The sequence below is a fragment of the Petromyzon marinus genome, unplaced genomic scaffold (genome assembly GCF_048934315.1).
Source record: "Petromyzon marinus isolate PM22_M1 ecotype Great Lakes invasive population unplaced genomic scaffold, UKy_Petmar_22M1.pri1.0 PM_G_Scaffold_30, whole genome shotgun sequence".
NCBI classification, from domain to species: Eukaryota; Metazoa; Chordata; class Hyperoartia; order Petromyzontiformes; family Petromyzontidae; genus Petromyzon; species Petromyzon marinus.
This window is the reverse complement of record NW_027422873.1, coordinates 636,528-645,906: the sequence shown is the minus strand read 5'-3', so window position 1 is coordinate 645,906 and position 9,379 is coordinate 636,528. Positions and strand designations below refer to the sequence as shown.

General features: G+C 51.5%; 1 pseudogene; it reads right to left on the bottom strand.

The window, feature by feature from the left end:
• Positions 1-3,415: 3,415 nt before the first annotated feature.
• Positions 3,416-8,792, bottom strand: LOC142915357 (putative RNA-binding protein 46 pseudogene; annotated as a pseudogene).
• Positions 8,793-9,379: the final 587 nt, after the last annotated feature.

Below are 9,379 nucleotides of genomic sequence, written 5' to 3'. Positions count from 1 at the left end.
AGTCTCAAAAAATTGGCGGGAAAAAAAAATCCCGCGTCACGTGGCTAGGGAGGAACCAAATCTGATTGGCTCCAAGTCGCCGCTTGGACCAATCAGAGAGCTCCAAGCGCCTCGCCTCACAGCAGCTCCACTCCTGCACTGACAGATCACTGCAGAAGGTCTCTCGTCTGTAGTTGAATAGTGTAATAGTGTGTGTGTGTATCTGTGTGTATGTATGTGTGTGTATTTATGTGTGTGTATGTATGTGTATCTGTGTGTGTATGTGTGTGTATCTGTGTGTATGTGTATCTGTGTATGTATGTGTATATATCTGTGTGTGTCTCTGTGTGTGTGTCTCTGTGTGTGTCTCTGTGTGTCTGTGTGTGATGTGTGTGTGTAATGTGTGTGTCTGTATGTGTGTGATGTGTGTGTGTCTCTGTGTGTGTGTCTCTGTGTGTGTCTCTGTGTGTCTGTGTGTGATGTGTGTGTGTCTCTGTGTGTGTCTCATGTGTGATGTGTGTTGTGTGTGTCTTTGTGTGTGTCTGTATGTGTGTGTCTCTGTGTGTGTCTCATGTGTGTCTTTGTGTGTGTCTGTGTGTGTATGTGGGGAGCGGTAGTGTAGTGGTTAGCGCTACGCCGCGCTACGAACCGGGCGGCCTGAGTTCTATTCCCTTCCACAGCCACCGCCGGCGACGATTCTCTGAACCGGTCCTGGGCCTCCCCTAGGTCGACTCAGCCTCAAATGAGTACCTGGTATAGTGGTGTGTCGTAAACATCACCACTGGGGGAGACAAAGGCGGTCGGGCGTGGTGTTGGCCACCCACCCCCTCGTGTGCCGTGCCGGCCCTTATAGGTGCTGCTACTCGCTTACAGCACTTGCCCCTACAGTCTGTACGGGGGGTCTTTGTGTGTGTGTGATGTCTGTGTGTGTCTTGTGGGTGTGTGATGTCTGTGTGTGTGTGATGTCTGTGTGTGTGATGTCTGTGTGTATGTCATGTGTGTGTGTGATGTCTGTGTGTATGTCATGTGTGTGTGATGTCTGTGTGTGTGTCTTGTGTATGTGATGTCTGTGTGTGATGTCTGTGTGTGTGTCATGTGTGTGTGTGATGTCTGTGTGTGATGTCTGTGTGTGTCATGTGTGTGTGTGTGATGTCTGTGTGTGATGTGTGTGTGATGTCTGTGTGTGTGTCAAGTGTGTGTGTCTTGTGTGTGTGATGTCTGTGTGTGTGTCTTGTGTGTGTGTGATGTCTGTGTGTGATGTCTGTGTGTGTGTCTTGTGTGTGTGTGATGTGTATGTGATGTCTGTGTGTGTGTGATGTCTGTGTGTGTCTTGTGTGTGGTGTCTTGTGTGTGTGTGATGTCTGTGTGTGTGTGATGTCTGTGTGTGTCTTGTGTGTGGTATCTTGTGTGTGTGTGTGATGTCTGTGTGTGTGTGATGTCTGTGTGTGTCTTGTGTGTGTGTGATGTCTGTGTGTGTCTTGTGTGTGTGTGTGATGTCTGTGTGTGATGTCTGTGTGTGTGTGATGTCTGTGTGTGATGTCTGTGTGTCTTGTGTGTGTGTGATGTCTGTGTGTGTGTGATGTCTGTGTGTGTCTTGTGTGTGTGTGTTGTCTGTGTGTGTCTTGTGTGTGTGTGTGATGTCTGTGTGTGTAATGTGTGTGTGTGATGTCTGTGTGTGTGTGATGTCTGTGTGTGTCTTGTGTGTGTGTGATCACTGTGTGTGTCTTGTGTGATGTCTGCGTGTGTCTTGTGTGTGTGTGATGTCTGCGTGTGTCTTGTGTGTGTGTGATGTCTGTGTGTGTGTGTTGTCTGTGTGTGTCTTGTGTGTGTGTGTGATGTCTGTGTGTGTAATGTGTGTGTGTGATGTCTGTGTGTGTGTGATGTCTGTGTGTGTCTTGTGTGTGTGTGATCACTGTGTGTGTCTTGTGTGATGTCTGCGTGTGTCTTGTGTGTGTGTGATGTCTGCGTGTGTCTTGTGTGTGTGTGATGTCTGTGTGTGTGTGTTGTCTGTGTGTGTGTGATGTCTCTGTGTGTGTGATGTCTCTGTGTGTGTCTTGTGTGTGTGTGTTGTCTGTGTGTGTGTGATGTCTGTGTGTGTAATGTGTGTGTGTGATGTCTGTGTGTGTGTGTGATGTCTGTGTGTGTGTCTAGACCACTACTCAACAACGGAGGGCGGAGGAGCGACGCTCACAACGAGCGGAGCGCCGGGTGGCTAAAGCACAGCAGGTTGCCACAGTAGGGGGCACAGATGGTGCATCAGCCAGTCATCTCAGTCATCTCAGTTAGTCGACCTGTGGCACCTGGGTCTGCCCCGTGACCTCCTGCCAGCGGGCGTTCGACACTTCACGTGGCCTCAGGGTGCACATAGCCTGGCACAAGCGTCGTGGTGACGTCACCGCCACTTAGTGGCGAATGGCGGTTGTTGTTGTCTGTCTCGGCGTGTGTGTGTCTATCGGTGTGTCTGTGTCTCTGCATGTGTGTCTGTCTCTGCGTGTGTGTATGTCTCTGCGTGTGTGTCTGTCTCTGCGTGTGTGTGTCTATGTGTCTCTGTGTGTGTCTGTGTGTCTGTCTCTGCGTGTGTGTCTGTGGTTGCGTGTGTGTCTATGTCTCTACGTGTCTGTGTCTATGTGTCTCTGTGTGTGTCTATGTGTCTCTGCGTGTGTGTCTGTCTCTGCGTGTGTGTCTGTCTCTGCGTGTGTGTCTATGTCTCTGCGTGTGTGTCTGTGTCTCTGCATGTGTGTCACTGTGTCTGTGTGACTGCCAAGTTGTCCTTATTTTCGTTGTCTTCTGATACGCCCAGCAGACACTCGCCGCACACACTCACCGTGCCGCGCACAGACAAAGATCCCTTAGTGTAGCCTTAACAGACTGTAGGGGCAAGTGCTGTTAGCGAGCTCCTATAAGGCCGGCACGGTACACGAAGGGGGTGGGTGGCCAACACCACGCCCGGCCGCCTTTGTCTCCCTAGTGGCGATGTTTACACACCGCACCAGGTACTCATTTGAGGCGGAGTCGACCTAGGGGAGGCCCTGGTCCGGTTTAGATAATCGTCACCGGCGTTGGACGTGAGTGGGAATCGAACTTGGCTCGCCAGGATCGTGGTGCAGCGTAGCGCTAACCGCTACCCTTCAGCTCTCCACACACGTTGTCGGTCACACACAGAACCGCAGAGGAGGGCAAGAAGGATCCCAAGCGTGCGACACTCAGAACCACAAGTGGCAGAGACTCGGCCGAGAGAGTGGAGAGAGAGAGAGTGGAGAGAGAGTGGAGAGAGAGAGTGGAGAGAGAGAGTGTGGAGAGAGAGAGTGGAGAGAGAGAGAGAGTGGAGAGAGAGAGTGGAGAGAGTGGAGAGAGAGAGTGGAGAGAGAGAGTGGAGAGAGAGAGAGTGGAGAGAGAGAGTAGAGAGTGGAGAGAGAGAGTGGAGAGAGAGTGGAGAGACTTTTTAGGACTTTATTTCCACTGAAACACAAACAACAGAAACATTACTGGAAAAAAACACCTTAACTGAAAATCAATAAAACATCAAACTCTTAACAGCTCTATGTGTACTCTTTGGTTCTATTCGGTAAAGTCACCACGTAAGTAAAAAATAAAACAACAAAAATCACGACGTTTCGGCCACAACGCAAGTAGCCTTCTTCAGGTGAAGGAACAGAACTGAAATACAAATGGCACCGGCATAGAGGCCGTGGAAACGAGGCGGTGCACGGACATCTCCGTGTGCAGCAAAGTTGTTCAAGGGTTTTTCTATTTGATAAACAATCAAATGTTCTGACATCAGAATGCGACGTGAACAAAATATTTTTTTCTCCCGTGCATTTTCATAAACGAAATGGCGTCGACATGTCAAAAAACGAGAATGAGTTTTTTTCTTCAAGGATTCTGTTGTCGGTTTTCATTGAAGTGTAATGACAGGGTGACACCTGCTGACATCACAGGGTGATACCTGCTGACAGGGTGACACCTGCTGACATGACAGGGTGACACCTGCTGACATCACAGGGTGACACCTGCTGACATGACAGGGTGACACCTGCTGACATGACAGGGTGACACCTGCTGACTTGACAGGGTGACACCTGCTGGTCTGGCAAGGGCTTAACGTGGAGAGTCATTTGGTGAGACGGCTGGGAGGCGGTGTCGCGGCGGGGGCTGGGCGCATTCTCAGAGGATTCGCATCGCTGAGGATGTTGTGGGCGAGCTGACACGCCACCTCCCGCGCTCCCTCCTCGCTGGAGCTCAGAAATGCGGGGAAGATGCCGGCGCCTTCTCCCATCCCGGGAACCGACACCTTATAGAGGAGGCCCGCGGGCATCCCGGGCCCCGAGTGAGCGTGCAGCTCGAAGGTCGGGTAGCTGACGCCGGCGGTCTGGCACAGCACCCGCAGCCGCGCCTGCCACGACAGCATGGCCGCCTCCGGCAGCGCCTCGAGAGCAACGGGCATGGGCCGCGGGTGGAGAGGTACCCACCACAGCCGCGTGCGTGCCCCCCAGCCCTCAAACAGGCTGTGTGCGGCTTTGCCGGTGGCCGTGCACTCCGGCTGCAGCAGGTCTGGCACGGCCGGCTCCGTCTCCTCCTCGTCTTCCGTTGCCGCCGCGGCCGCGGCCACCCGTTCCGGGATGGCCCAGCCCACCTTGATGGTCCGGCCCCATGGCCGGAATGCGATTCGAAGGAGCTTCTTCCGGGCCATGGCGGCCGCGCGATGGCTCCCGTACTCGATGAACGCGTAGCCTCGGTTGAGGGTTTTGTCCCAGTAACAGACGCTCATCTTGACGTCCACCACGCCCTCCGTGGCACCGCTCATCGCCATCATCACCTCCGCTCGCTTCTTGTCCTTTGGCAGCCCCCCAATAAAGAGGTGGCGATTGTCCACGCTGAAGTGGACTCCAATGCGGCATCCGGGACGGATCTCGAATTTATCGAGTTTCTTGACGGCATCCGTGGCTTGGGCGAGCGTCGCGTAGGTAGCGAACGCGTAGCCGCGGGTCTCTCCGCGGTGCGCCATCATGAGGCGGAGCTGGTAGAGCTTCCCCACCGTCTCCAGCACGGGCACCAGCTCATCCTCGTAGAGGTCGCGCGGGATCCTCCCCAGAAACACCTCGCAGCCACGGGCGGGAGGGGGCCCCTGCCAGTCGGGCGGCGGTCCGAACTTCCTCTGTCCGTTCTCCCGGACGACGCTGTACCCCGTGCGCAACATGAGGTCCGGCAGGACCTTCTTCATGCAGGCCATGCCGAGCACCGATGGTTTGGCTGCTACGGTGGTGCTGGGGCGGCGCCTTGGGGCCCGGTGGAGCCCTTGACGCTCCACGCGGTCGCCTCGTGCCGACAAAGTCACGGGCGGAATCAACTCCTGAAGAGCCAAATCCCCGGCAGGAACTCGCTCGGGCCCGAACCTACAGGGGATATGAAGAGAGGGAGAGAGTGAAGACAGAGATGGTAAAGGTTTTTTGGGATGGTAAAGGTTTTTGGGTTAGATCGCGTTATTTATATATGTGTCGTAACCCTCCACCACCCGACACGGCCAATCAGCAAAAAAAAGTGTCACGTTGACAAAAGACAAATAATTCACATTAAAACCATCTTTTTGGTTTAGATATGTGGATGACACTTTGGTTGTCTGGCCACATGGTAAAGATACGCTTAATGATTTTCTAAATCATCTCAATGCACAAAACCCGGCCATCCAGTTCACCATGGAAATGGAGGTGAATAACACACTCCCATTCCTAGATATTTTGCTTGGACATGGCCTAAAGGGTAAAATAACACACGGCGTTTACAGAAAGCAAATGCACACTGATGCCTATCTGAATGCAGATTCACATCATCATCCAGCTCAGAAATCCTCTCTTATCAAGACGCTGATACATCGGGCTAAAACAGTGTCAGATGGAGAGAGTCTAGTGAGAGAGATCAAACACGTTAAAGACGCACTAGGACAGAATGGCTACAATAATGCTCAAATCAACAGAGCACTGAATGCCAAATCACGATCGCAAAGCAATACTGCTGAAAGCAATCACATTGTTAAAACAATAAAAATTCCATATATCACAGGAGTAACTGACAAATTAGCCCGTGTTTTGCAAAAGCAAAACATTACAGTAAGATTTGGTACAGTACACAAAATTCAAAAACTAGTATCTTGCACTAAAAACGCATTACCTAAATTATCAACAGAAGGTGTATATCGGATTAATTGTTTATGTGGCAGATGCTATATTGGACAGACGGGACGTAACATCAGCGTAAGACTAAAAGAACATCAGAGAAATATAAAATTATCTCAAACACAACTGTCGGCAGTGGCAGAACATGCTTGTCAACAAGGACACTCAATTGATTTTGATAACGTTGAAGTGTTGTGTAAAACTAATTATTGCTGGCAAAGACTAATTAGAGAATCCATTGAAATTGAGAGGAATAAAAATAACTTTAATCGCTATGACAGCTACAGGCTTAGTGCGGGCTGGAAGCGTATTATTAAATAATACATATTACAATTCCTTATAGGGGAAACACATACTAATTAACGGATTACTAACACACATTACAACTAATTGCTAATCTACAACTCATTACTAATCATAACCATTGACTGATTACTATTCGATTATATAATTACAATACCCCCCCTCAGCCTCAAATCACTGCACCTGATATGAGTTAAATGATGACGTCACCCTGCTGCTGCTCTATTTAAGACCGGGAGCAAGTGGAGAGGGCTTTACCATTCTGGCGAATTGCCCGATGATGCTGGATGTAATTACCAGCGAAACGTCACACTACTCAAACTGTAAATGTTGTGGATTCACTCTTCAACACACCGGTGGGCTAAAGTAGTGAACTATTTGTCTTTTGTCAACGTGACACTTTTTTTGCTGATTGGCCGTGTCGGGTGGTGGAGGGTTACGACACATTTATAAATAACGCGATCTTACCCAAAAACCTTTATTATGAATAATATTGGTCGCGAAAGCCTGCTACGTGTTAAACTATATAAACTCGAAAAATCACAATGAACTTAAAGAGAAACCCAAGAAACTGTGTCCTGACTTTTGTACCGCCCTGTATAATAATCATTACCCCTCACCCCTGGTACACCCCCCACCCTCCGCAGTACCCCTCCTCACTCATCCACTCACTCACCGAGTCGCTCACACATTCACCCACCCATTTACTCACCTCCTCACTCAGCCACTCACCCAATCACTCACCTGCTGGCTCACTCACTCACTCACCCACTCACTTGCTCACTTACTCGCCCACTCACTCAGCCACTCACCCACCCACACACTCACCCAACCACTCATACACTCACTCGTCCAGTCGCTCACATACTCATCTACACACACACCCACTCACTCACCCAGTCGCACACACACTCATTCACCCAGTTGCTCACCCAGTTGCTCACTCACTCACACAGTCACCCACCCACTCATCCACCCACACACTCACCTAGTCGCTCACCCAGTCGCTCACACACTCACCTCACACACTCACTCACCCACTCACCCACACACTCACCCAGTCGCTCACACACTCACCACCCACTCACCCACCCACTCACCCAGTCGCCCACACACTCACCTCACACACTCACCCAGTTGCTCACCCAGTTGCTCACTCACTCACCCACTCACTCACTCACCCACCCACACACTCACTCACCCAGTCGCTCACACACTCACCACCCACTCACCCACCCACTCACCCAGTCGCCCACACACTCAGCTCACACACTCACTCACCCACTCACTCACCCACCCACACACTCACCCAGTCGCTCACACACTCACCACCCACTCACCCACCCACTCACCCAGATGCCCACACGCTCACCCACTCACTCACCCACTCTCTCAGCCACTCACCCACTCACTCACCCGCTCACTCACCCAGCCACTCACCCACTCACTCACCTGCTCGCTCACCCAGCCACTCACCCACTCACTCACCTGCTCGCTCACCCAGCCACTCACCCAGCCACTCACAACAATTGCCACTAATTGGCGGTGATGTCACCACGACGCTTGTGCCAGGGTCACGTGGTTAGTGGTAATCAATTGAAGGTGGAGGGGTTAATTAATTGAAGGTGGAGAGGGGCTTAATTAATTAATTACTGCTAACCACGTGAGCCTGGCACATGCGTCGTGGTGACGTCACCGCCAATTAGTGGCGATTGTTGTGAGTGGCTGGGTGTGTGGGCGACTGGGTGAGTGGGTGGATGTGTGTGGACGGGTGAGTGAGTGGGTGGTGAGTGTCTGGGTGAGTGTCTGGGTGAGTGGGTGGGCGACTGGGTGAGTGGGTGGATGTGTGAGTGTCTGGGTGAGTGGGTGGGTGAGTGGGTAACCCCTCCACCTTCAATTAAGTAAATGAAGGTGGAGGGGTTACCAGCCCCTCCACCTTCAATTAATTAGCCGCTATGGTGGTCGCAAATGCCCTGAGAGAAGAGGCCGATTGGAATTGGCCCTCCACCCCACAGCACTGTCCACGACAACGTTGCCCGTCCGGCACCACGCGGAGGTAGGGAGTTGTTTTTGCCAACAACAACAACCGCCATTCGCCACTAAGTGGCGGTGACGCCACCACGACGCTTCTGCCAGGCTAGGTGCACCTTGAGGCCACGTGAAGTGTCGAACGCCCGCTGGCAGGAAGTCACGGGGCAGGCCCAGCAGGTGCCACGGGTCGACTGACTGAGACGGCTGAGATGACTGGCTGATGCACCACCTGTACCCGCTACTGCGCCAAACTCACCCACTCACCCAGTCGCTCACTCACCCACCCACACACAGTGTACACACACAGTGTATACACTGTGTGTGTACACTGTGTGTGTGTACACTATGTGTGTGTGTACCCTGTGTGTGTGTACACTGTGTGTGTATACTGTGTGTGTATACACTGTGTGTGTGTACACTGTGTGTGTAAACTGTGTGTGTACACTGTGTGTACACACACAGTGTACACACACACAGTGTACACACACACACAGTATACACACACAGTGTAAACACAGTGCACACACACACGCAGTGTACACACACAGTGTACACACATACAGTGTACACACAGTGTACACACACAGTGTATATACACAGTGTACACACACAGTGTACACAGACACACACAGTGTATACACACACAGTATACACACAGTGTACACACACACAGTGTACACACACACACACACAGTGTACACACACAGTGTAAACACACAGTGTACACACACACAGTGTACACACACAGTATACACACACAGTGTACACACACACAGTGTACACACACACAGTGTACACACACAGTGTACACACACACAGTGTACACACACAGTGTACACACACACAGTGTACACACAGTGTACACACACAGTGTACACACAGTGTACACACACACA